Source organism: Chrysochloris asiatica, unplaced genomic scaffold (assembly GCF_000296735.1).
Source record: "Chrysochloris asiatica unplaced genomic scaffold, ChrAsi1.0 scaffold00032, whole genome shotgun sequence".
NCBI classification, from domain to species: Eukaryota; Metazoa; Chordata; class Mammalia; order Afrosoricida; family Chrysochloridae; genus Chrysochloris; species Chrysochloris asiatica.
Window position 1 is genome coordinate 3,569,805 of NW_006408550.1, and position 27,049 is coordinate 3,596,853.

Sequence of the window (27,049 nt, forward strand, 5' to 3'; positions counted from 1 at the left end):
TGTGGTACTGTGGGTTAATGCGCTGGACTGCAAGGTCAGTGGTTCAAGCTCACCAACCACTCCTTGGAAAATCTATTCAGGGTTGCTATGGGTCAGAACCGACTCGACAGCACTTAATAACAACATATTTATGTCTATCTAGTGATTTATTTCAAGAAAATGGCACATGCAGTTGTGGAGGCTGGCAATTCCCAAATCCATCACTTAGGCATCAGACTGGAGGTTTCTCCTGATTCATGGGTTTGCCGGGACTGAAAAATCAAAATCAGTCAGTCAAACAGCTAGCTATTGACTCATGGTTCTGAGGGAGCTAGTGAATCCTCAACTCTGCAGGTCAACTAGCAAACTGCTGGCTTACATCCCAGAGGTCAGAGAATGATGAGTTGAAGGAAGGCTTGACAAAGCTTTGTCAGACATCTCTTTATATTGGATCCAGGCCACACCCTCAAGGAAACTCTTCTTTCAATGGAATGGTTGCTCTTACATTAAATCACAAAATGTCAGATTGTAGGATATCTGCCAAACCACTGAGCATCATGGCAAGTTGACACGTAACCTTAACATAATGCTCCTGACTTTAATATTTACAACGTGATTTAAAGACCTTCATATTTAGAGCTCATCTTCTTTCTTATTGAAATAGAATCTCCAAATTAATATATACAAGTAGACTTATAATTCTTGCAAACACTTTCTCTTCTACTACATGTTCACCTCTTCCTCCTTGTCTTTTTCTATTATCATATTTCGCCTTAATTCTAGAAATATAATCCTCATTACTTTCCAGTCTCCAGCCAATCAGACTATCAATCAATTGTCAATCACATTAGCTACAAATTATCCTTCAAACCAGACAGATGCTATTATGCCACTCATCTTGTCAGAATCAAGTTCAAATTCCTCAGCAATGCATTTAGAGTTATTTCACATAGTACATTCCTTAATTCATTCATATTTATCAAGATTACACCGATTTTGCCATATTATACTACCGATTATGTTACATTAAATTAAAAATATTTTTTCCTTTAAACTCTTTAGTATAATTTCAAACTCTTTAGTATAACTTCTTTTTGCTACTCATGAGAAGTTTTTGCAAAGTTTTGGTTGTAGCATACCTGAATTGGCATCTATATTTTGCTTTTATCATTTAAAAACGATTTTGTGTGACACCAAAGTTTTCTATGAAAATTAATTTTCTTTTGGTAGTTGAAAAGTGTTCAAAATATGATTTAAAATGGAAATGGAAGAGCCTCTATGTAAACTGGAGTAGGATAAAAATTAAATTCATAAAATTTAATTAGATTAAAGAACATTTTTTACATATTAAATGTAAGGTATTTCAAAAAAAAAATGCGAGTTTTAGCTCAAAAAATGAAAACTTGAGCACAATGCTTGCCTACATTTGTTTCTAAAAGTACATTAAAATCAAATAAACTTTTTCTAGATTCTTCTCTCCCCCAAGATTGTAGTAGCCAAGGACAAGGTACTACCACCATTGCTTTGGGAGCTGTTCAAAATTAGTAAGCATCTTTTTGATGAAGGAGAAGTAGTATCTGAATCCAACAGTTCCTGGGTGGTTTAGGATAAAAATGTTCTATGGGCTGAATTTCATTTAAAAGGTGCAAACATTATTACAGTTCAACTTATTCAACCAAAATTGACACTAAAAGATTACTTCAACCCCAGAAACAATTCAGGCAGCACTGGCATACTTGGTGCCAGTATCCCAAGTAACACTCAACATAAAATGGGTTGATCCCAGCAATTAGGCAGTAACTTGCCATGGCCTCATGAACACTTTCTAGAACACTTTATAGGGATGGTTATGTGCCATACAACAACAACAACAACAAATGTGCCATAGAGTCAGTTTCGATTCATAGAGACCCTATCTAGGGTTTCTGAAATTCTAAAGCTTTACGGGAGCAGAAAGCCTCATCCTTCTCCTTTGGAATGGCTGGTAACTTTGAACTGCAGTTAGCGTCCCCACTCATAATCCACTACACTACCAGAGGTCCTTACTTTATGATAGCACTATGTTAATATTGCCATATGATATAGTTTGAGCTTCCAAAACCAAAAGGAATTCAATTAAAATGAACACTGATTATATCCCTGTGTCTCATACAAACCTTATTGCTCCAAGTTGCCTTGGAAAGTAGTCAAGCGAATGAGAAATTTGTTTGCAAATCTAATTTTTTTCATCCCTAGAAAAGACTAAGTATATTTTAGAAGAGATTGAGATTCTTAACCAGTAGATAAAGCTCATGAAATGAGAATTTACAAAAGAGACATCAATTTCTCATTTACCTTGTTAGGACAGGCCTCCAATGGAATCCTTAATTCTTCTCCAAGGAGTGACCCAAGCCCCTTAAGAGGGCTTTTGGAGCTTGTTTTCTAAATCTGAGAAATATGAAAGTGAATGACTGCTATGATCAACATCAGAAATACAAAATTGCCAGGTCAGTACGTAACTAAGAGACAACAAATATAACGGAGTGAGAAAATGTTTGTTGTTGTTCTTAAGCGCTATTGAGTCTTGTTACGCCTCATAGTGATCCTGTATAGAGTTTCCAAGGAGTAGCTGGTGGTTTTGAACTGCCAATATTGCAGTTAGCTTATCTTACAGCTCCACACCAGAAAGAGTAAAACAAAAATGAAATTCATAAAATGTGATTAGGTTATAGGACATCTCTGCATATTAGATGAAAGGTATTTCAAAAGCAGATATAGAAAGCTGTGAGTCAGAATTGGATTTATAGTTAAAATAAATAGCAGATGATTCTGGAAAGATGGCGCACTAGCAGTATAGTTTCAGGTATCTATAAATCCCACATGAAAGCAAAAGCAATTAGATAGCACAATAAAAAACCCTGGGCAGAAGTCCTGCTTCTGATAACATAGACTAACTTGTATCCAACAAATCTTATTACAGGTTAACACTTTATAAGAAGCAATAACAATGAACAAATATGGAGTTCTAATGTAACACTCTAGGATAAGCACTGGACTGCTAAGGGCAAGGTCAACAGTTCAGACCCACTGGTTGCTCTTTGGAAACTCTGCAAAGGGTTTCTGTGAGTTTGAACTGACTGAACAGCACATAGCAGTAACAACAACAACAAACAAATACAAACTCAACTTCCTGAAAGTCCTAAGAGCAACTAAAACAGTCAGAAAGTGGAGGAGAGTCAACACATTGAAGAAAAGAATGGTGCTTGGAACTCCATAAGAGCAAGTACTACGCTGTATTCTTTTATCTTTGGTCCTCAGTTTGGGAAGTGAACCAGAGTAAACATGCAGAGATGCGTTTAGAAGGCATGGTTGGGGAGAATGGCCATAGGAAAGGGAAATCAATAATGCATAGTAGAAAAAAAAACAACACCGATTGTGGAGTCAGAGAGACCTGGGGTGACTAATCTAACTTCTACAGGCTAATCCATATGTCATTATCTAGTCCTTCTGGGCTACAATTTTCTCATCAACTAATAATATTTAAAATTATACTGCAGCTTACAAAGTATTTTCATATGTGCTCTTCCACTTCATCCCTTTCTCATTTCCTTATCATTCCATAAAGCAGGATTTACACCTGAGGGAATGAGCTCTGAGAATTGATTTGCGCAAAGTTACATGGGTATTCCACAACACGTACTTGTACTCATGAGGAATCTGTGCATAGTCTAAGAAGCTCCATCTTTTGTTAGGAGGGACTAGTCCCTGGAGAAGGACACCATGCTTGGAAAAGTGGAGGATCAGTGAAAAAGAGGAAGACTGCCACCAAGATGGATTGACACAGTGACAGCAACAATGGGTCAAATGTAACAATTGTGAGGATTGCACAGAACATGGATGTGCTGCTGTCTGTTGTGCATAGGGTTGCTGTGAGTTGGAAGTGATTCAGCAGAACCTATCAGCAGCAAAAACAAAGTTATATAGTGAATAAGTGGCCAGACTAGTATTCAACCTCAGATTTTCACATTCCCAGTCCCCATGCTATTTTCATTATGACACACAAAATAAAAACAAGATAGACATAAAATTCACCCAACAAATTCTCATTGATTTAGACTTATTTTTGTTAGATGTTGTTGTTAGTGCTGACTCATAAAGACACTTTACACAACAGATCAAAACACTGCCTGGTCCTTTTCTAGCCTCTAAATTGTTACGCTTGAGCCCATTGTCGATTACACTGTGCCAATCCCTCTCATTGGGGGTTTTCCCTTTTTCACGGGCCCTCCACTTTACCAACATTGATGTCCTTCTCCAGGGTCTGGGCCCTCCTGATAATAGGTCTGAAGTATGAGAGATGAGTTATCATCATCTTAGCTTCTAAGGTGCATTCTAGCTCTACTATTTCTAACACAGATATATTTGTTTTTCTGGCAGTCCATGACATTTTTAATAGAGTTCTCCAACACCATAGCTCAAATGAATCAATACTTCTATAGTCTTCCTTATTCATTGTCCAACTTTCACACGCATATACAGATATTGAAAATACCTTGGCTTGAGTCAGGCCTGACTTGTCCTCAAACTGACATATTTGTCTTGAACAAAGAAGACTTGTGCAGAAGATTTGCCTAATGCAATATATTGTTTGATTTTTTCATTGTTGATGGTTGATACGAGCAAAATGAAGTTTTTGACAACTTTAATCTTTTCTTCATTTATCATGATATTATTTATTGGTCCAGTGTTGAAGATACTTGTTTTCTTTACACTGAGGTGAAGGCCATAATGAAGGTGGTGGTCTGATCTTCATCAATAAGTATTTTAAGTCCTCTTCACTTTCAACATCAAGATTGTGTCACCTGGATATCACAGGTTGTTAATGAGTGCTCTTCAAAGTGACCTTCTATAGAGTTTCAAATACTGTAAATCTTTATGGGAGTATCTTTCTCCTGTATAGCTGTTGGTGGATTTAAGCTGTTGACCTTGTGATTATTGGCCCAATGCATAAACTACAACATTACTTAAATTGATAGAAATGAAAGATAAAAAATGATTGTTATCCAAAATAAGTAATGACAGTACATACAAGAAACAGCAATTACATGCTTGTGAATTTTTCATCAGAAAACACGGATTATTGACAGAACAAGTTTAATCATCTACACGGAGTCAAAAGAAAAAAAAAAAGAATCAATAGAGTTTTATTATTTATTGAAAATATTATTTAGAAATAAAGGCAAAAAAAGATTTTATTTTGTCTTATTTTAATAGAATTAAAAATTAAAGAATCTGTTGACACTATTGTTGCTAGGTGCCATTGAATTGGCATTGACTCATAGTGACCCAATGCACAACAGAACGAAACACTGCCTGGTCCTGGGCCAACCTCACAATCATTGCTACATCTGAGCCCATTGCTGTTGTCACTGTGCCAAACCATCTTGTTGGGGGAGTTTTCCTCTTTTTATGTGACCTTCGACTTTACCAAATATGATGTAGTCAGTTTGATTTCTGTGCATTCCATCTTGTGACGTTCATGTGTGTAGTGATCTTTTGTGATTTTTTTTTTTTTTTTTTAATATTTGCAGTGAATAAATCATTGGTCTTGCAAAATTCTATCGTAAGATCTCCAGCAGCCTTTCTCCTATCAAGGCCATATTTTCCAACTACTGAAGCTGCCTCTTTGTTTCCAAACTTTGCATACCAATTGCCAGTAATGATCAATACATCGTGATTCCATGTTTGATCAATTTCAGACTGAATAAATTGGTAGAATTCTTCTCTTTCAGCCACACTGACTTTAGTGGTTGGTGCATAAATTTGAATAATAGCGACATTAAATGGTCTTCCTTGTAAGTATATGGATATTATCCTGACAAAGACAGCATTGTACTTCATGACTGATCTTGATATGTTCTTTTGGATGATGAGTGAGATGCTGTTCCTCTTCAATTCGTCATTCCCAGTGTAGGAAAACATGTGATTGTCAGATTCAAAATGACCAATACCAATCAGTCCATTTCAACTTGCTAATATCTAGGATATTGATCTTTATGTGTTCTATTTCATTTTTGAAAATTTGCAATTTTCCTAAATTCATACTTCATACATTCTACATTTTGAGTATTAATAAATATTTACAGCTGTTTCTTTTAATTTTTAGGTGTGCCTCACCAGCAAATGAAAGTCCTGAGGGCTTTACTCCATTCGTGTCATCACAATCTACTTTGAGGAGGCAGCTCTTCCCCAGTTGCATTTTGAGTGCCTTCCAATCTAAGGGGCTCATCTTCTGGTACTATATCTGTCAATATTCTAGTGTTCTTCATCATGTTTCAATATTCTGATGCTGACAGTGTCCACTGCTATTCATAAGGTTTTCAGTGACTGAATATTTAGAAGTAGTTCATCTCTCTTTCTTCCTAGTCTGTCTTCTCCTGGAAGCTCAGCTGAAACCTGTCCACCATGGGTGACCCTGCAGGTACTTATAATACCTGTGGCATAGGTTCCAGAATCACAGCAACACACAAGTCACCACAGTACGACAAACTGACAGACGAGTGTTGGCTGTTGACACTAAACTTATTCTATGAAATGTGCAAGCAAGTGTCCTTAGGTTGAAGAAAATGATACCAGAATACAACTTAGATAATCAGGAAAGAAGAATATCTGAAATGATAAATAAGACTATGTTGCCTTTCAAGTTCTTTTAAGTATATATGGGTATTTGAAGGAGATATTATAATAGCAACATTTTCATTGCATGCTAATGTAACCTTTACAGCAACTGTAATGTAGAAGATGGATATTGGAAGTGGGAAGAGATATATGTAGCAGCAAAGTTTTTACATTTAAAAATCAGAACTACAAGGTTGATTTATATAAGCTGCCAAACATTTGGTATGTTTGTTTCAATCCTTATAGCAACTACTGAAATAGTAGAAATATATTAGAGTCAATGAAACAATTGATAAATTGAATTAAATACTTTAAAAAATTAACAAATAAAAGATAACTATGGAAAGCAGGAACAGAGGGTCAAGAGGTAGCAGAGAGAAACAGAAAAAGCAAATAATAAAATAGTAAGAGTAAATCAAAACAAACTAATTGACTTCTTAAAAATTAATTATTAACATTTAAAATTTTAAAAACAGAGATTTAACAATTAGATAAAAATGAAAGACCCAACTATATGCTGCATACTAGAAACATGCTTTAAATGTAAAGGCATATACGTATACATATGTGTGTGTGTGTGTATATATATATATATATATATAGAGAGAGAGAGAGAGAGAGAGAGAGAGAGAGAGAGAGAGAGAGAGAGAGAGAGAGAGAGTCCTGATGGGGCACTGTAGGATAAGTACTGGATTGGTACTTCCAAGATCAATGATTCTAACTCACCAGTTGTTCCTTGAAAACTGTATACAGGGTCTCTATGAGTCAGAACCAACTCAATGGCACTAAACAACAACATAGATACAAAAAAGAAATGTATAGAAACAAAACATTAATAAGCTTAAGAAGTCTGGATTGATTATATTAATTTCAAATAAAATAGACATAAGACAAAATTATTATAAAGAAACTACAGGCCATTTCATAATGAAATGGATAGTTCATTAAGAAGGCATAGCAATTATAAATTTGTATGTATTCAATATGCATGAAGTAAAAATTAAGAGAGTTTAAAATGACACAGAAAATACCATAATCATTGTAGGAGATTTTAACATTTTCTCTGATGATAGAACAATTAAACAAAAAGTTGATAAAGTTATATAAGATCAGAAAATATGAATAATCTCCCTGATCCAAATTATGGTCATTAAGCTCCAGCCAACAACTGTAGTGTACACATTCTTTACAAGTCATTGTCGTTAAATGTCGTTGAGGTGGAACTGACTTACAGTTACCCTGTATAGGGTTTTCTTGGAGCAGCTGGTGAATTTGAACCACTGACCTTGTGGTTCAAACTAACCTTTCAGTCCAGTGTCTACCCGACAGCATATATATGTGGTACATCCAGTAAGGTACTTGACTGACATTAAAATAAGTCAACTTGCTTAACATTAAAGCAAATCTTAGTGAATTTTAAAAGATTTAAACATTATAGAGTCTATTGTCTGATGACAAAGAATTAAATTAGAAATCAATGGCAATATGGAATCTAGGAAAAATCTACAGTTTAAACAACATGCTTCTAAACAATGCATGAATCCAAGATAAAAAAAAAAAAAAAAAAAACAGAAAATAGGAAACATTGTGAACTGAATGACAAGGTAAATGCATCATGTCACAAGGTAAATGCTAAGGTAGCAAAAGAATTTTTAATGGAAAAATGACAAATATAGTTTTTGCTAACCTTTTTAATTTATAAGAAGAATTTGAAATTTTAAAGGAGTCTTGTGAAAAGAAAAAATAATTTATGATATAAACAATTATGCTTCTTTCTACTTATGTATTTATTTATATATAAAATATATACTTAAATTTTTTTACAGCTTTTCTGTATTTAATCCCAGCTTATAAGAATTACCTGCACAAGTATTTATATTAATGATTGATTAGTCTAAAAAATGTGTTGTTATTGTTGTTCTATGCTATGGAGTCGGTTCCGACTCATAGTGACCCTGTACAGGGTTTTCGAGGCTGTAAATCTTTATGGGAACAGAAAGCCTCATCTTTTTCCCATGGAACAGCTGGTAGTTTCGAACTGCTGACCATGAGATTAGCAGCCCAATTCATAACCACTACGCTACCAGAGCTCTTATTTAATAAAACCTCCTATTTAACAGAATCTGAGAAACGGCTTTTTGAAAGTTGATTTTATTAGTATCCCAATTGATTGTCATAATTAGCTAGAAAGAAAATAAAGTTAGGTACATTAATACAAATGAAAAGCAAGATTTTATAAGATATATAACTTACTGCATAATTTGCTTAAATCCATATTTATTTTTCATTTTATGACAGAATTCTCAAATTTTCTATACTTCATCATAGCAGAAGGAAAGGATGAAAATAACTTTATGTCTTGAGTCCAATGCTTTACTTCTTAACTATCCATTGTGCATTTTCTTTATGTACTTGTAACAGAAACCCATGGCAGCCTCCTGATTCTAGATGTCTTGCCTGTTTGTTACACACTGTACTGTAGTTGTATTGCTTGGTGTACATTTGGGGAACTACAAATTTAATTTGAGACCGAACTACAGATTTATTTGAGGAACTATAGATTTATATTTGGAACTGTAACTATAGTAATAATATTTTAATACCAGTATCTGACATAGTGCTGTAGGATAAGCACTGAACTGCGAACCACAAAGTCAACAGTTCAAACCCTCCAGATGCTCTTCGTAAACATTTTATAGGGTCACTATGAGTCAGAACTGACTCAATAGCATGAAACAACAATATCTTCCATTAACAAAGATAAAAATCAGGTTCATATTCTTTTCCCTTTACATTTTCAGTCTCTTCCAGACATGTATTTTTTTAATACCTAGAGTAACAGTTGATTTCAAACGTGCATTGAGATATAAAAATGATCTTGGAAACACAAAGGTCATTATTACCTTAAGGAGCTTGATTTTAGACATTTTAACTTATGTTTTAATATAAGATATTGGACTCCTGGTATGATGCTATAGGATAAGCACTGGATTGCTGCTCATCACAAGGTCGATGGTTCAAACCCACTAGGTGCTCCTGGGAAACTCTCTACAGGGTTACGATGAGTAGAAACCCACTCGATGACACTTACCAACAACAAGAACAGAGGTTATGAAGATTATTATTTTCTAGTCAAGAGAAAAATCACAATCATTTTAACAATGGTGGTGGTGGCGGAGGTTGTGCGCCATTTAGTTGGTTCCAACTTATTGTAACTTTGTATATAGTTTCCAAGGAGCAGCTGGTGGGTTTAAATCACTGATCTTGTGGTGAGCAGTCCAGTGCTTATCCAACAGTGTGACAACAAGATTCCATCAATTAAACAATTAGATATTTTAGCAATATTATGTATTAAAATTGATTTACATTTTTTCCTTGTTAGTCATTTTGTTGCCAACATTTTAAAAATGAGTATTTCACACAATGAGATCATCATTATTTCTGATCTAATGAAACCACACTAAGACCATCCTTTTATTAGTACTGCCATCAGACCACCCCACTTTATAGTAATAGATCTACCTTTAGGCAAACTAGTGATATTAAAATCTTCATTAATCAAAAGATCTTTTAGCAGCTGATTATCCTGTTTAGTGAATTATACTGGACTTTGGAAATTAATTTGTTTCTTGGGGTTTCATAGCCTGCCATCCTATTTTATTTAAAATATTATGTTATTGCAAAGCATTTTTTTACACTTTCTTGGGGAAATATTTATTGTAAATTCAGTAAATCGTTTATCTAAAAGAAGATGTCCATTCACTCTGTCAACACATATTGATGAAGCTTCAAGGATGTGATTCTACAAAGTTGATAGCTATCTGTGTTGAATTTGCTAAAAAGGGCTAAAATTGGATTCTGGACTGTTTTAGAACGTGATAAAATTGAATATTGCATCACATACAAGAACAGAGAGAAACAATAAAATTGTCCTACAATTTTTTTATGTGTGTGAGATAAGAAAGTAATTCCTATCCCTCTGGGGATTGTGTATGTATATGCCCTTATTTTCTTCTTGTGTTCAATTGTGCTTTTTTTTCTTTTGTCTTGTGTCCTTTTCTCAATCTTTGCATTATAATTTGTGTTGTTGTTGTTGTTGTGTGCTGTCAAGTCAGTTCTGACTCATAGCTATGCTATATAGGAATTCTGAGGAGTTAAATATTAGCAGGAACAGAAAGCCTCTTCTTCCTCCCTGAGTGGCTGGTGGATTTGAACTGCTGACCTTGCAGTTAGCATTTCCATGACTAGCAGTCTACTGTGTAACACACTATGCCACCAAGGTTTCTTATAGAGGGTGCTCTCGTGGTTTTTATGTGCCATCTAGTGGATTCCAACTTACGGCAAGCCTGTGGAGGGTTTCAGAGCAGTGGTTGGTATATTTGAACCACTGACTTTGTGGTTAGCAGTCCAGTACTTATACTACAGTGCCACACCAGGACTGTGTAACATACAGTTATAGACAACTTAATAGACATATATTGTGTACTATGTGCTAGACATTACTATGGGGACTAGATTTACAAAGATAGCCTGTATTCAAGGAATCATATAGTTGGGTAGAAATGCTAATAAAAAGATAATTATAGTACAGTATGGTCCAAGGAATGACTTCAATATTAGTAGAGAGATGTGGGCGTACAACACAGGGGTTGAGTACTTACTTTTGCTAGAGCTGTCTTAGAAAGGTTTATGAAGCAGGTGATGTTGAGAAGGGTCCTGGCGTATGAACAACACTTTTTTGCTTCTTTAAATTTAGGTTTTTTGTTGTTGTTTTTTTATTGCTCTTAGCGTTTTCATAAATATCATCTAAGGCTCACATGACCACAATCAAACAGAATGTTTATTAATAATGTAGTTTCTTATGCCCCCACCCTACCGCACTCCCAGAATTTTTATATTCACTAGCCAGTATTGTACGCAGAAATCTATGTATTTAAAACATTTCAGCTGATATATATATTAGCACAATGAGCTTTGCTTTGGAAACAAGTGAGAATTATTTTGATTATGATATAAATAGTCTTCCTAATCATAATGTTTGGGATTCCTGATTTAGCGCTGTAAGAAATCACTGGACTGTTGACTATAAGGTTGGTGGTTCAAACCCACCAGTTGCTGCTTGCTTGAAAACCCTATGCAGGATAGCTATGAGTCAGAACCAACTCCATCACATTTAACAACAATCAGAATGTTTACCACTATTATCTCCAAGTTGTATTAATAAGGACATATTCTTAGATGCTTCTGTAATGCATTTCATACCCAACAACACACAGTTTTCTTGAAAATAAATCACATTTAATGTGCCATGAATGCTTTCTAGATCAAAGTAGTTCAAGGTCCCATCAAATCTTCAGATTCTCTCTGCAAAGGCGTCCTACATGGTGATCTAGAATGTGCCATGTCTTCATACCCGCTAGTTCCTCTACCTAGAATGTACTCTAACAATCAGCCTTTATCAGACATGTGCGTATGTTTCACATCCAGTCCAAGTGACACTCATGAAGCCATCTCCAAATGACTTCAGGCATGTAGAGCTGGCTCTTCCCTTCATATGTTTGTAATGTTTCTTTAATACATAATGCTAAGAAATCTGAAAGCAACAGGTAGTCATTGATATATTGATAACTTTATTTGTACAAGGGCTAAAGATTAAAGCTAACATAAACATTTCCAGATTGAAAATATTAGAACTTATGTTTTTTTCAGTAAAACAGAAAAAGTAATAATGATACAGAAAATATGAAATTTTAACAGCCTGTCCATGTAAAAATGTTGAATTGTATCAGAATTTTTTTGCAAGGATAAGCAAATTATTTCATTAAGTGAAAAATAAGACTATAAAGGTATGTCTAAATTTTCCTCTTGAAGTAGCAAGGTAGGGCTTATTTCAATGTAATATAAAGATAATGAAATATTGGAAAATACCCTGCAAATGAAATATTAATACAGATCTCTTATATTGTACAATATACAATTCCAAGCCAAATGACTGTTTCCGTTTTCTTTATTGTTGTTAGATGCTCACAGTCTCTGACACTTGCTGTTGAACAAGTTGTTGTTGTTGTTGTTAGCTGCCTTTGAGTTGGTTCTTACTCATAGCAACCCTGTGCACAACAAGTGAAACACTGCCTGATCCTGCTACAATTGTTGGTATGTTTGAGTCCATTGTTGCTGCCACTGTGTCAATCCGTCTCCTTGGGAGTCTTCTTTCTTCCTGACCTTATACTTTACCAAGCTTGATGTCCTTCTCCAGGGACTGAGCCCTTATGACACCGTGTCCAAAGAACAAGAGATGAAATCCTGACATTTTTGTTTCTAAGGAGCATCTTGGCTTTATTTCTTCTAAGACAGATTCGTTTGTTCTTCTAACAGTTCATGATATTTCCAATATTCTTCTCCAACACCAGTGTTCAAGTGCATGGATTATTCTAGAGTCTTTCTTGCTCTTATTCAACATTCTTTATTGTAATGAAAGTTTTTCAGTTATGTAATACTAATGGAATTCATTTTCCCTTGATTAGCTTGGGATATCATTTTGGGATCATTTTATAAACAATAAGGTAGAAAAAGTAATACAGGCTACAGTTCTCCTTGGGTAATTGTATGGTTGTTCTCATTGATGGCTGTTTCCTTTAGAGAACAGTCTAATCCTAGAGCCAAACTCACCCACAGATGACATACAAAGATTCTGCAGACAGCCCTGACCTGTGCTTGTGTTGTACTCGCTTTGTCTCTTAGGAAATTAGTTGCACATAAAATCAATAGTTGTTTTACCAAGGAATATCATCTCATTGACACTAAAATAACCCTTGCAATTATATTTACTATTTTTCTGGCTCAGTACATCGGAACAAAGACTTAAGATAATCTGAAGAATATAATTATGAATGAACATAAGACAGCCAAAAAAATCCTCAAAAATTATGATGTCCATTAAAGTGTGCAAGTTCCATGCATAACTATAAATAATCAATCAACAGTTATTGAGTCAGTACTAAGCTGCATGCTACAAAGATTTGTGACAATCCGATAGCACGCAGATGATTGAAATAAATTTGCAATTGTCCAGGTGCTTCAGAATAATGAGCTAAGCCTTTCCCAGAAAGCCCAGGGAAAACTGAGGTCAAAGCTGCTGGCAGAAGCTGATAATGAGGAATTGAAGTGCTTATGATAGCAGCAAGGTAGACCTCATTCATTATCTCAGCAGAAGCATCCCAGGGAGAAGCCCCATGAAAACTCAATGCATATTGGCTTATTCTCCAAAATCTTCTGAAAAACAACTAAGGGTCTTGAAACTTGATATTATGTAAAAGGAATGAAGGAACGTAGTGGAGGGAGGTGGCTAAGAAAAGAGGGTGGAGGGGTTCAGGGGAGGTCAGGGAAGGTCAGAGGAGGAGGTAACAGAAAAGTAGTAAGAGAATGCAAGGGAAGAGTGGGGAAAGGTAGAAAGGGAGAAGAGGATGAAAAGGAAGGAGAGATAAGAGAGAGAGAGAAAGAGAAGGGAGGAGAGAGAAGGTGAAAAGGGGATTGCTAGAAAGGGAGGGGAAGAAAGAGGAAAGGGAAGGCTGAGTAAGGAGAGAAGGGAGGGGGAGCTAGGATGATGAAAGGAGGAGACAGGGGGAAGAGAGAAGCAGGGCACATAAGGAGGGAAGGCAAAGAAGAGGAGATAAGAGAATGGAAGGAGGGGAAGGAGAGAAGAGAAGGAAAAGAACAGCTTCACAGGTGTTAATGCAATGTTTTAAGGTCTGCTTTCGATATCCCAGAAACATTAATAGCAGTAACATTCAGAATCCACACTCTTTTTCCTCTTCATCACTACTGAACCTCCACCTAGTCCATGGGGCACCTAACGATGCTCTTATTATTTTTTTCCCCCTGAGATTAAATGAAGCTGTGAGTTAAAGTGTCTGTTAAGTAGAATGGCATTGGGAAGATAAAAGAAAATTACTCAAATTTTGACAAAGTGTCAAAAGGTGGTTGTTGTTGTTAAGTGCCATTGAGTCAGTTCTGACTCATAGCAACCCTGTGTAGGGTTTCTGAGGAGCAGCTGATGAATTTGAGCTGCTGATCACGTGGTTTGCAGCCCAGTGCTTATCCTACAGTGCCACACCAATAGTGACTTAAAATGATCTGTCAGCCCATTCTTTAGGCTTCAAATGTCAAATTGGCAGGTCAGCAGTTCAAAAGCCTCACTTCATTGGCTATTTTTTTTCTGGAAAAGCCTCTGATAATTTTGTTCCCTGGGTTAATTTTCTGTCAGAAGTATACCTCTTCTCATGCTCCATCTTTAATCAGGCAAAGTTGATTGAATGTTCTTCCATCATAGCCAGTACATAAGAGGTGGATGGTTGCCAACTTTGAGTTTTGAAGTAGTTCAATTGTTCCCCACTCAACTGTCTGGCCAAGATTGTTCAGTCATTCTCAGCACTCAGAGGTGACTTCCTTTGACAGATGGACAGGCAGAGGCTGACAGCAGCCTGACAGCACCAGAGATTCTATTGTGTGTCAGAATTAGCCCACAGGTTTCCACTGGGTAAGAAAAAACACATGTGGCAGACATCACTCTCTAGGATGGTCTCAAATCATTCTGCTCTTTGGGTTCATCGGTAGATTCATTCCACTAACTTTAGATGTGCCTCAATTTTTTACATGTTGAGACTAATGTGTAAGAAAGAGTCTTGTGTTTTACATTCTAGAAGCTTACAGGAATGGATCTCTGTGGGACTGTGGAGAAAATAGCCATAAGAACCAACCAGGAAAATTTGTGTAACTCAGTTTACACATTGCTTGAGAAGCACCAGAGAAATTTGTAGTTGCTGAATTCCTTTAAAAACCAAAAAGACTTACTAACTAGAAACCAAACATATGATGTTTGAAATAACAAGATAATAAGGAGAAAACAGTTTTTTTAACTTGCCATTGCTGTAATTTAAGGGTAAGCATTAAATAGTATCTCTGGTTCTAGTATTGTATGTCCAAGGTCATATTGTGACTCTTACGGACTTATTTACTTTTCTTGAGCTTCAGCCTGAACTTTCAGATGAATAATTAATGGTTTGTTCCATAATTGTTTGGGTCTGTTTCTGTTGATGGCCTGTTCTTTGGTCTGTTTTGGCTGATGATATTAAAATTTTCCAGTGTCACTGCCTACAGATATAGCCAATCTGAATCCTATGTATTCTGTCTGGCGAGGTTGATGTATATAGTCACCTTTCATGTTGTTTAAAATAAATAAATAAAAAAGGTATTTGCAATGAACAAGTTGTTGGTTTTGCAAAATTCTATCATGCCATCTCCAGCATGATTTCTATACCAAAGTCTTATTTTCCAAATACCGATCTTTCCTCTTTGTTTCCAACCTTCAAATTCCAATCATTAGTAGTTAACAATGCATCTTCATTGAATACCTGATCACTTTCAGACTGAAGATGTTGGTAGAATTCTTTCATTTCATCTTTACTGGCTTTAGTGGTTGGTACAAACATTTGTATTATAGTGGTATTGACTGGTATTCCTTGTAGATGTGTGGATATTATCCTATCTCAGAGAAAATTATACTTCAAGATAGACCTTGAAATGTTCTTTTTGAAGATGAATGCAAATGCCATTCCTCTTGAATCTGTCATTCTTGGCAATAAACTGTGTTTGTCTGATTCAAAATGTCCAAGACCAATCTATTTCAGTTCCTTAATGTTGTGGACCATGCAAGACTGGTCAGAGGTTCGAGGCCCTATAGGCCCGAGTGTAACAAATGAGGCCACTGGCAGTTAATGGCAAATTGCTTTCATCTTAATATTCAGTTATATATATTAAATTAATACACAGAGCCTTTGATAATCCACAGATAAATGTGATATTTTCCTAAAGCCTAAGACTAAAGGTTGCAAGGTCAAGCCTTTCTCCAAAGGATTAACTAAAAACATTTTAGCTACTTCTCGGTTCTTTGTTCTATAGACAAAAAACCCATCCTCCCTAATCCTTTTCCAGGTGCAGCCCATTCACCTGGGCGTCTTGAGTCCTCCTGCAGACCTGGCTCAGGAAGCTGAAGCAGCAGGACTCCGCCCAAGCTTTTATCCTTATCTCTCACCTTCCCCCACCTGCGCTAGGGGGCTATAGATATGTTAATTGGGCCTGAGAATCCAAGTTGCTAGCCTGGGATTTGAACCAGCGAAGTATGATGTAAAGTTACCTGAATGTCTGGAAAAGTACTGATGTTAGCTGTATCCTGTTTTGGTCCCTCCCAGCTTGATGTGAAGCTCCTCCCCTGAATAAAGCAGAGCCCCGGGCCTCCCCAGGTGTGCATTACGGGTTGGAAGGCATGCAGTAAAGATTGCAGGGCAGTGAGTTGCTGCCTGCAGAGGCCATGATGCCTGTAGTCCCAAGCCTGCCCACCAGTGATGTATCCACCCTGGTTTTGGGGTGCCTCATTGTCTCCCTTCTTCTGTTTGTCTGTGTATTCTTTCGCTATCCCTATCGCCGCTGGATCTCCCCTCCTCGTGAACCAAACACTCGTGAACAACACAACTATGTCGAGGTCAGACCCCGACACCTTAAGGCCTAGTATATTGATCTTTATGCATTCCATACATTTTTGTCAACTTCCAATTTTCCTAGATTTATACTTTTTATATCCCATGTTCTGATTATTAATGGATATTTGCAGCTGTCTTCCTCATTTTGAGTTGTACCCATCAGCAAATGAAGATCTCAAAAGCTTTGCCCTATTCATATTATGAAGATTAACTCTTTTTTGAGGAGGCAGCTCTTTCCCTATTGTATTTTGAGTGCCTTCCAACCTGAGTGGTTCATCTTCTGACACTGTATCTAACAAAGGTCTGCTGCTATTCATAAGGTTTCCGGTGGCTAAATATTCAAAAGTATTCTGCCTCGTTTTCCTAGTTTGTCTTAGTCTGGAAGTTCCGCTGAAGCCCGTTCACCACAGGTGGTCCTGCTAGTATTTTAAATACTGGATGGTATCGCTTCCAGCATCATAGCAATCCACAAGCCACCACAGTATGTCAAATTGACAGATGAGTGGTGATTCAAATCATAAGAAGGTTTAAAAATCAAATTAACAAAGTTTTAGCTTTTTAGGTATATTGATACTCTTAAGCTGTGCTTATTAAAGATGTGTTCGTGATTATAACTAACTACAGGGGTGTTTTAATAAAATGTAGTCAATTTATGTTTAAACACTGCTTGCAAATTTTATAGACATTTATTTTGGTGTCAGCCCTGGTGACAGCGTCACCTGGTGTGGTGTGTACCTGTGCACCCCTCTATCAATGCCACTTTGGCTACCCCATGTGTTGTAGATTAGAGTGCTCTATACAGTTTTCAATGGTGTGGATACTCAGAGACATTGGTCTGTATTCCAAGGTGCCTCTGAACCAACCTTTCAGCTAACAGTCCAGTGCTTAACCATTTGTGTCACATAGAGACTCTAGAATCAGACTATGGCCACTCTTTACCAGACTTTCCCTAATGCCACATCCTTTCTAGACTTCTCACATTATTGCTGGATTTCTTCCCAGGAACACAGCTCTTTGACCTTTATGTCCTTCTTGGACACATGTTTATTAGCTCATCCAATTAGCTTACCCAGAGGCACTCACCTCTACTAGTCAGCCTTGACTCCATGAGTTGGCAAACCTAGGTCCCCTTACAAGGGTCTGGAGCCACTCTACTCTATCAACAAGTCCTCTCTCAAATTCCCTTAGCTTTCTTGATTTGTGAACCAGAACACCTACTACTCTGTCTCATGCCAGTCTCAGTTATACTGCCTCTGCCACCATCATTTCTCTAACACGGTTTCTATCAGTCTCTCACTGCCTCTGATGTCACAACTTTCTGTCACCTAGATTGAATATGCTCCCAGAACAAGGACCCAACAAAGGACATTCTCAAAATGGCATAGAGGCCAAGTCCGATTTCCTCTGGCTTCATAGGGGGAAAGGAGAATCAAACTCAAAATTAGCCTGTGGCCAGTTTCTATGTGGTGGAGATCAGACATGCTCTACCCTACAACCTTCTTTACTCTATTCGGGCACCAACCATCCCTCCCATAGCATCCTTAATTTTCTGCTGTTCAATAATCTGTTGTAATTACCACACAAAACTCATAGACAATACTCATGGTTATAGGGTTTATTAAGGAAGTGAAGAGCATCAGAAGCAACTCAGAATGCAACAGTCCTCCAGTCAGGAATGTCTCTTCTCTTCTATACTGCAAGTGAGCCTCAATCTTGTTTTCATCTCTCAGCCTCTGCCCTGCCCAGACAGGCTTCACAAAGCATATTCTACAAGTCAGCCATATGCCCTTACTCACTCAGCTGTACTCAGTTCATGGGCCAGGAGGCCTGCAGCGCTCTGTCTCTCCATGCCACAATCTCTGTTGTCATAGGATCTCATGCTCTGTCCATGGCTCCTCTTTCTTGATTGTCCTGGGATTGTCTACTCCTGCTTCTGAGATGCCTCCTTTTAAATCTGGGGAGATGACAAAGCTAACACATCCCAGCATCAGTCTTGTACACCCTATTTACATAGTTCCATCCATTCATTTAAAAGGAGTTAAGAAAACTTTGGGTAGAAAAGCCATACCCAGTAAATTTACAATTCCACAGACATACTCCACTCCTGGTTCTTCTTTCTTGGTGATGGTGGGGGCCCCCTTTCCTCCTCTGGGATACTTTATGTGAACCTAGTGAGACAACAAAACTGACAAGTCCCAAATTAGGGTTCCATACAGCCTATTTGTTTGGTCCCACCTCCATGTACTTTATTTACATAATTAGCAAGCTACCCAATCACTTTGGTGGGCCACAAGCACCTCAGATTTGCATGGTCCTATCTAGTCAGTCCTGGTGTGTTTCACTTCAGATAATGAAGTGGACTGCAAGGTCAATTTGAACTGCAACGCCGGCAGTGGAAACCCTACGCAGAATCACTATGAATCAGAATTGACTTGACGGCACTTAACAACAAAACAACTCAGTCCTTAATTAGCCATGGTCATGGAGTGTGTTAAGTATTAGGGTGTTAAGGTCAGTGGTTCAAACCCACCAGCCACTCTGTGAGAGAAATCTGAGGCAGTTTACTTCCATAAAGATTTGCAGCCTCAGACACCATACGGGATAGTTCGACTCTATCCTCTAGGGTTACTATGAGTTTGAATCGACTCTAAGACTGTGGGTTGGTGGGTTTTTACCTAGTCTTTTAGTGGCAGTTACAAATACTACAGCTACAAGAGTTGCATTATGTTTCACTGCAGCACAATTAATTGTCTATTGTTGAAACACAAATCATGCCAAAATTTACAAAAATGTAGTATGTTTATCATGTAAATGTTTTTGTGGGTCAGGAATTGAGGAATGACTTGTATGGGTCCTCTTCTTCAGTGTCATTCATAAGACCGCAATCAAGGTATCAGCCAGGACATAATCATCTCAAGGTTCAATGAAGGTATGATGGACTTCCTAAATCACTCAGTGGTTATTGGCAGGAACCAGCACTTTGTGGGTTGTTGAGAACCTTATTTCCTTGCTAACTGTTGACTTGAGACTACCTTCAGTTCCTTGTCACTTTAGTCTTTCCAACATGGAGACTTGCTTCGGAAAACAAGCTGAGAAGTCAAGACAGAGCATGAGAAAGTTCTTGTCTGAAAGAGAAAGATACAAAGAATGGAGTCTAAGTGTTGTATAACCTAATCACAGATGTGAGAAATCATTGGTTTTGCTTTATTCTTTTAGTTAGAAACAAGACACTAGGTATAGTCCCAACAGAAGGAGAGGTGTTTATACAATGACAGGAAAACAAAGAGGTAAGGATAATGTTTCTCCCCAGGGGGCTTTCACCCTTCCAGGCAACCTGGCATAAATATTTAGAGTGATTTGGGCAAGTTTTGCTTTTCATGCCACCATTTCCTCTTGGCAACTCTAATTTACACTTTTAGAAAACAAATTCTATGAATTTCATAATTCTGTAGAAAGGACATATTTACATATAAATACCATTTAAGAATCAGCATAAGGGAGAAATAATTGTAATGATTTCATCCTTGATATTCTTTATAAGAAATAAAATGGTGGCAGCCCCATCATGAAAAACCATGCAGTTTACAAACTCCAAAATCTATGCCGCCACCAGTTGGAATTTCCTTCACACTTTCTGAAATGATGTTCAGATAATGTGCTCCTTTTCTCAGTCTAGCCTGAAAACCAGAAAATATTTTATGCTGTTCTTCTATAAAGACCCTGTGTCCACTTCAATGGCTTCAAAATGAATCTGCTCGACTCCCAAATATGAATGATTCATTGGATCTTATCGCTGTTATGCCGGCTGCCTTGGATCTCAAGTACCTAACATAATGCTTTCTAAATACTGTGTCCAGATGTTCCCATGGGATAGATGAGACAGCGAGAACACAGGTGTATGAAAGGATGAAGTTCATTTAAAATTATTTTAGTAAAAAAAAAAAAAAATGTAGTTATTGCTTATAGCCAGAATATGCTAAAACATTTAATGTCAGTAGATAGAAAAGCCATTTTTATATACCTGCAAGATTACATGAATTTAAATATATACATTTATGCCCCTGTATTAGTTTAGGTGAGTCCTGCTGTGGCACCATGGGATAATTCACTAGACTGAATGGTCAGTTTGAACTGCAAGGTCAGTGGTTCAAATTCACCAGTCCTTACACGGAAACCCTATACAGGGTCGCTATGAGTTGGAACTGACTTGGAAGCACTTAACAGCAACAACATTGGTGTAGGTGAAAGATCCCTGTGGCACTGTGGGTTAGGCATTGGGCTACTAAGTTCAGGGTCAGGGTCAGTCAAATCTACCAACAACTCCACAGGAGAGAGAAGAGGCTCCCTGCTCTAAAAAAGATATCGAATCTCAGGAACCCTGCCTAGAGTCACTGTGACTCATAATTAATTCAGTAGGGTTGACTGTGATAAAGTAAATGAAGTAATCTTTATTTGCTTATGGGACATAACTCAAAATGAGGAGAAAGATCTGTAAACATCCATTAACAATCAGAACATGAAATGTAAGAAGCATGAATCTAGGAAAAATGTAAATTGTCAAAAAGGAAATGGGATGGATAAAGTGAGCTGAAAATGACTGGTTTTGCCCATTTTGAATCTAACAGTCATATGGTTTAGTATGTCAGGAATGACATGAAGAGGAATGGCAAAGCATTCACCATCAAAAAGAATATTTCAAGATCTATCTTGAGGTACAACGCCATCTGTGATGGTATAATAACCATATGCCTACAAGAAAGGTCAGCTAATGCCACTATTTTTCAAATATATGCACCAAACATTAAAGTCAGTCTTGATGAAATTGAAGAAGTCTACCAACTCATTCAATCTGAAATTAATCAAACATGCTATCAAGATATATTGATAATTACTGGTGATTGGAATCAAAGGTTGGAAACAAAGAGGAAAGATCAGTAGTTGGAAAATATTTCACTGTTAATAGAAATGATGCTGGAGATAGCATGATGGATTTTTGCAAAACCAATGACACTTTCATTGCAAATACCTTTTTAAAATATTGCAAGAGGTGATTATGCATATGCACCTCACCAGACAGAATACTCAGGAAGAAAATTGACTAAATATGTGAGAAGAGATGGTGGAAAACTCAATATCATCAGCCAAATTAAGCCCAGGGGCCAAACTTTGGAACAGATCATCAATTGCTCATATGTAAGTTCAGACTAAAGCTGAAAATAATTAAAACAAGTTCATGAGAGTCAAAATATGACCTTGAGGTAACCCTACTGAATTAGAGACCATCTCAAGAACAGATTTGATGCATTAGACAATAATGACCAAAGACCAGAAGAGCTGATGGGACGACATCAAGAACATCATACAGGAAGAAAGCAAAAAGTCATTAAAAAGAAACAAAATAAAAAATGAACAAAATGGATGACAGGAAAGACTCTGGAACTTCCTCCCCAGCATAAAGATGCTAAAATAAGCAGCTGGAAGGAATGAGAAGTATTCTACAGCCAAAATATTGAATGATGCATAAAGCATAAAAAGAAGATGGAAGGTACACAGTCATTATTATATCAAAAAGAAATGGTCGACATTGAACCATTTACAGAGGTAGTATATGATTAAGCGCCAATGGTACCAAAGGAAAGATGTCCAAGGTACACTGATAGACATATTTATGAGTAGGACATTATGCTTAGAAACGTGGAGGGTCAGCAAAATAGAGAAAGACTCCAATGAAATGGATTTACATCATGGCAACAGCAATGGACTCAAGCTTAAAAACAATTGTGAGGATGGCACAGGCCAGGCAGTGTTCCATTCTGTTGTGCACAAGGTCACTATGAGTCAGAACTGATTTGAAGATGCCTAACAACAGCATCGTGGAAAAAATAATGAATAATACTGGATAGATAAATCAAAAGTAGATGAAAGAGTACACAGTGTAACTGTACCCAAAAGAAATTGGTTGGTGTTCAGTTTTACAAGAGTTTTCATATGATCAAGAGCTGATGATTTATAGGGAAGAAGTATGAAAGTACTGAAAGCATTGGTGAGAAACAAAGTTCCATTAACTGACCGGACACAAATAGAAATACTTCCACAAACTGATGCAGCACTGTAGATGCTTATTTGTCTAGGTCAAGAAATGTAGACGACAGCTACCTAGTCAACTGTTGTTGAAAAAAGGTGTTTGTGCTTATTCCAAAGAGAAGTGATCCAATGGACTGTGAAAATCAATTAGCAAAATCATTAATGTCACATACAAGTGAAATTTTGCTTAAGATAGTTTTTTAAATGATTGCCGTAATAATTTGATAAAGAACTGTCAGAAACTCAAGCTTGATTAGGAAGAGTATATGAAACTAGGGATATTATTTCTAACATCAGATGGATCTTGGCTGAAAGCAGAGAATACCAGAAAGAAGTCTATTTGTGCTTTATTGACTATGCAAAGACTTCTGATTGTGTATATCATAACAAATGATGTATAATAGTGGAAAGAATGGGTATTCCAGAGCACTTAATTGGGCTCACAGACCAAGAGAGAGGACAAGGAGATACTGGATGATTTAAAATCAGAAACGGTGTTTATCAGGGTTTCTTTCACCACACTTATTCAATCTTTCTCCTGAGCAAATAGCCAGAGAAACTAGGTGATATGAAGAAGAATTTGGCATCAAGATTGGAGGAAGACTCACTCGTTAACAATCTGATATGTGGACTACAAAAACAACAAAGGAGTGCTGTGTGTGACACTGTAAGATAAGCATTTGACTGCTAACCACAAGGTTGGTGGTTTTAACCTTCCAGTTGCTCCTCAGAAACCCTATACAGGATCATTTTGAGTTAAACTAAGTTACTATGAATGCACTTAACAACAACAAAGCATTAAAGAACAAAGATGTATGTTTTTAAATTAAGGTATGCGTGATCCAAGCCAGAGTATTTCCAATCACATCTTATTAGAATAGAAGAACAGATGCATTTGAATTATGGTGTTGGAGGTGATATTGAAAGTAGTATGGGCCCACAGAAGTACAATCAAATCTGTCTTGGAAGAAATACAACCAGAATGCTCCTTAGAAGTGACGATGGAAAGATTTCATCTCTTATATTTTGGGCTTACTATTCAGGAAAAGTGGAGGATCAGTAATAAAGAGGAAGACCTCCACCTTGGTGAATTAACATAGTGGCTGCTACAATACTTTCAAACATAACAACAGTTCTGAGGTTTGTGTAGAATCGGACAGTGTTTTGTTCTGTTGTGCATACGATTGCTATGAACCTGAAGCTGCTGATCACTGACCAACAAAAATATCAGCAAAGTAGTTCTGGTTGTACAGTGGGTTAATCACTGGGCTGCTAACCAAAAGGTCAGAAGTTCCAACCCACCAGCTAATCTGAGGGAGAACATTTTGGTAATCTGCTTCTTTCAAAATGTACAGCCTCAGAACTGCTCGGGAGTAGCTGCACTCTGTCCTGTCTAGGTCACTGTGAGTCAGAATTGACTTGGTGGCAGCTAGTTTCATTTATTATGTACGTGGAGTCCTGGGTGATATAACCAGGTTTGTGTTGGGTCTCTCATAGAAAAGTTGGTAGTTATAATCCACCCAGACTTGCTTTGGAAGAAATGCCTGGTGAGCAATCAACTTCTGAAAGAGGATAACTGTTGAAAGCCCATTGGAGCACAGTTCTACTCTGAAAAATATAAAATGGGGTCATTAAGAGTCAAAATGACTCTATGAAAACAAGATTTTTTATGCTGTCATTATTTAATTGTGAAAGTAATAAATGAAGTGTATTCAGCAGGACTGCCAAGCAGTCATTATGTAGAAGTTCGCCTTATATCTATCTAAATTTCCAGAAAAAAATAGAGAAGTCTATGTCCCCACCAGTTAATGAGAAAGCCAAGTGGTAGTGAATAAAATGTAGCAGTCTGAGGCCAAATTGCGTAGTCTCTTATGATCACTGATTCTTAAGTGAACTGCTTCTACTTACTGACAGGGTGCAGTGGCCTTGCTTCAATATTAAGTAAGCATGGAGGTTATTTCATTGATTTCCAGAATTTTTCATTTAATGCACATTTGATTTTAAGCTTGAATCACCATTATGACTGAGCATTCATTTAAAATATGAAAATACATAATTTATGTGGGACAAAAAAAAATGTAAGTAAAGAAAAAGGCTTGTCTAGTGGCTGAATGTTTAAATAGTACTAAAATCCCAGGGCACCATTAGACAGATACCTGAACAAAACGGTAGAACCATGAAATTCATATAAACACATACAGATGTGCCACTGTAAATCCATTATTTTCTGTGGGATGCTTTCTGTCTCAACAGTAATAAAATTTATACAATTGCTAAATCAAACAGATGTAACTTACATTGTGTCTAAAGACCACAAAATCTGGATTCTGGGAGAATTAGATAAGGGAGAAAGCTCTTGTGTGGAAAGTGTAAACTCTGCACTAGTTTTACAGCTCTTTATGCTGCTATGAAGGGATAAATGGAAGGTGAAAGTCAGATCTCTATCTTTAGTTTAAACTTTCCCAAATGAAACAACTTGTTTGCTGAGCAAGAAGCATGTAACGCCTCTTACCCCAGTTAAGAAGCTCTCAGGTCTGCAGACAGGAGAGAGATTTGGGGACTTGGAGCACTAAGATACTAGGTGAGCCGACTGAGGGTTCTCAGATGACCCACACTATTTTCTAAACTCTAACAAAATCTAGATAAACCAATGCAACAAAATATATTCATTTTGTCTTTTAAAATAGTATAAATTTATTATATAAAATAGACATAACTAGAGAAAGTTACCAATTATTTTTTTAACACACAGACACATATTTTTATTTATAATTATATACATATACACATATACACATGCAATAGTTTATTTTTAAAACAGAATCATACTATATATATTATGTGTAAGCTTTTTTTCACTTTACTTTTTAAATGCTTTATATATTATGATAACATTAAGAAGCCCAAGGGAAGCAATGTTTCATGGAAAGATAACAGTTCAAACTCACACAGTAGCTCTGAGGGAGAAAAGAGTAGGAAATCTATACCTGCAAATATTTCAGTTAGGAAACTTTATGAGACAGTTCTACTTGGTCCTATTACTGTTGACTGCCATGGAGTTAGTTCTGACTCACAGTGATCCTGTATAGGGTTTCTGAGGAGCAGCTGGTGGATTTGAACTGCTGATCTTGCTTTTTGCAACCCATTGCTGATCCACAACACCACACCAAAAATCCCTATAGGGCTGCTATAATCGACTATACACTACACAACCATAATGATTACAGTAGTCCTTGCATCTTTTTTTTTTTTTTTTCTTGATAATTACCTTCTTTGTATATAGGTTGGCCATGTGATCCATCAGAGACTTTGATACTTACTCAAGGTTTTGTGTCAACATGACCAGGTCAGGATTCTTAGTGGTTTGGTAGTTGAAGTTAACTATCCCCCATGATGTGATTTGATTCTCTTAGATCCAGAGGAAGACTGATACCAAGACACATGGAGAACTCCAAGGAATGCTAGACCTATGGATTCTGAAGGGAGAATAAGACTTTTCTACAGAGCTAGTACTCTGAATTTGGACTTCCAGCCTCCTAATCTCTGAGAGAATAAAGTTCTTGATATTAAAGTCATCCACTTGTGTATTCCTATTAGAGCAGCACTAGATAACAAAGTCATCGACCATTAAGGAGAACAGAATTAGAACTGGTTAAATTGTGTAGATGCTGCTGGCTTGGTTCTTTCTTTTCCCTGTCTATCTTCTTCTGACTTGAGTATACAATTGGAAACTGATTTTACAGTAGTCATCCTAGGAGCATAAGGAAAAGACAAAGAGGATCACAGAGATCCAA